The following is a 3,165-nucleotide window of genomic DNA, read 5'->3' on the forward strand; positions in this document are numbered from 1 at the left end:
TATGTATGTATGTATGTATGTAAATATATAAGCACACATGCACACACATTAGAAAGGATTTTGTGTATGTATGTATATATATATATATATATATATATATATATATATATATATATACACACATATATATGTATGTATGTATGTATGTAAATATATAAGCACACATGCACACACATTAGAAGGGAGGGTCTATGTGTGTTCGCAAGGGCTATGCATTATGTAAATGTTATTTCCGTTATGCTTGTCTTCTCGTTCATAGTTGTAGGCAATACTGCTACCATTGTTAATTGTTATTGGAACGATTATTGTTTACACTTGCTGTTACGCCACTGTTCTGCACGCCGCCATCACTTTGGTGACGTCACCAGCCTCGCTTTCGTTAGCTGTATATGACACTGAAATGCCTTACTTCCATCTTTAAATCTATATATTTTCATCTCCTTTCTGTTATCGTATTCTCCCCTACTTTTTTTCCCTTTTTTATTTTGCACTATTTTTTCTCTTTCTTCTTATCTCTATTTATCAATTTATCTATGCATCAATCTATCTGTTTTTCTCTCTATTTATCCATTTATCTTTGTGTACACAATTCACTGCACAGCTGTTAAAAATATGTGTCTGTAGATCGCGTTGTGTAGTTTAAGATTGCCAATGACAGTACAAGCCTTTCTGGCATGGAGAAAAAGTGATTTGATAGCGATGATTTTTTTTTTCAATTTTTATCTATTCGTGTTTCAGTCATTGGACGCCTACCATTCTGGAGCACTGCTTTGAAGGGTTTAGTCAAACAGAAAGAACCCAGTATTTATTTTTCGAAGTCTGGTATTTATTTTATCGATCACTTTCACCGGGCCGCTAATTCGCAGAAACATAAACAAACTGTCCGCCACCTTTTGACAACACCAGTTGTCAAGCGGTGACGGACAGACGCGAATGTAAGACAAACACACAGGCACACACCCACAAAGCATAAATACACACACAAACACACACATACACATATACATACACACACATACACACATGCACAGAAACACATACGCGCACACACATATACACGCACACACATACACACACGCATACACATATATATAGTGTAATCAGGCGCAGGAGTGATTGTGTGGTAAGTAGCTTACTTATCAACCACATGGTTCCGGGTTCATTTCCACTGTGGCACCTTGGGCAGGTGTCTTCTACTATAGCCTCGGGCCGACCAAAGCCTTGTGAGTGGATTTGGTAGACGGAAACTGAAAGAAGCCTGTCGTATGTATGTATGTGTGTATGTGTGTGTCTGTGTGTTTGTGTGTGTGTGGCGTGTTCCCCCAACATCGCTTGACAACCGATGGTGGTGTGTTTACTTCCCCGTAACTTAGTGGTTCGGCAAAAGAGAACGATAGAATAAGTACTAGGCTTACAAAGAATAAGTCCTGGGGGTCGATTTGCTCGACTAAAGGCGGTGTTCCAGCATGGCCGCAGTGATGGTAATGCTGCTGCTGTTGCTGGTGACAATGGGGATGATGATGATGATGATGGTGATGACTACGATGCTGAAGGTGATGCTGGTGTTGTTGTTGTTGGTTGTGGCGCTAGAGCTGCTGCTGCTGATGATGATGATGATGCTGGTGGTGCTAGTGATGTTGATGATGATGATGATGATGATGACGATGACGATGATGGTTGCTGTTGGAGCTATCGAACGCACCAGAACTGACGTCGTTTCTAATAAACGCAAAGAACAAAGAAACAGTTTTCGATGTGTGAAGAGAGAGTTGTTGGATCGTTGCAGATCTAAAGTAAACGGGTGGAAGTTACGGGTGTATAATTAGCATAACGACAGACGGGTGTCGTTGTTCATATTATCGCATAATCGTGATCACAGCTTAGAGGGAGGAGCTCATCAATATGGGCTCAGTTTTATTGTTGCTTGTTTTCTGGTTGTTTTACTGTTGTTGTTGTTGTTGTTGTTTTATTGTATTATTGTTTTGTTGTTTTCATGATGTTTTTGCCGTTGTTGTTGTTGTTGTTGTTGTTTTTCTTGTTGCTGAATTTAATGAAATGACGATGGCGATGATGCTGATGACGGTGGTGGCGGCGGCGGTGGTGGTGGTATCCACTACTACGACACCGATGACGATGATGATGACGATGGTGATGACGACGACGACAACGGCGATGATGCTGATGATTATGATGACTATGATGGTGATGGTAATGATTATGATGATGACGATGATGATGATGACAACGACGACGACGACGACGACGATGATGATGATGATGATAACGACCACGACCACGACGATGATGATGATGATGATGATGAAGCTGCCCGTCGTAGTAGATCTGGCAATTGGGATTACGATCGTGAGCCGAACAGCCTAACGAGTTAGCCACACCGCTTCACACAACAACAACAACAACAGCAACAACAGGTTTTGCATTCTTTAAACGTTTGCAATCAACAGCAATTAGCGGTTAGTACGACGCACATTGAGAAGCAGGAAATGGAAAGTGGGGTTACCACTTACAGAAGACATTTCTGCGCCAACCAAGCGAAAGATGATCCCCAAGTAAAGATCCGGGACCTAAGATGAATCAGACATTTTTTCATATCAAATGTAACAACAATTTCAATAAAGAAAGACAGAATAATGATAATAATAATAATAACATCGAAAAATACCTTAGGAATGAGAACCCAGGTTCGAAATTTCCCCCAAAGGCACCTGATGAAGGCTGGCGGGTGTATCAGCCGAAACGTGTTACCAACAAACAAGATGAGGACAAATATCCGTCAAATGTAAATAATGTAAACAATGTAAAGAAAAATAGATTGTACAATCGCATTTGAGATTCTTGTTACTTTGCATGGACAAGAAAGGTTATTGGAAGCACACACAAACAAACGTGTGTTTATAGAGAGATAGGGAGAGAGAGACAGAGAGACAGAGACAGAGAGACAGACAGAGAGGCAGACAGACAGACAGACAGACAGACAGAGAGAGACAGAGAGAGACAGACAGAGAGAGACAGACAGACAGAGAGAGACAGAGAGACAGAGAGACAGACAGACAGAGAGAGAGAGAGACAGAGAGACAGACAGACAGAGAGAGAGACAGACAGACAGACAGAGACAGAGAGACAGACAGACAGAGAGAGAGACAG

Source organism: Octopus bimaculoides, chromosome 9 (genome assembly GCF_001194135.2).
Source record: "Octopus bimaculoides isolate UCB-OBI-ISO-001 chromosome 9, ASM119413v2, whole genome shotgun sequence".
In the NCBI taxonomy this organism is placed as follows: domain Eukaryota; kingdom Metazoa; phylum Mollusca; class Cephalopoda; order Octopoda; family Octopodidae; genus Octopus; species Octopus bimaculoides.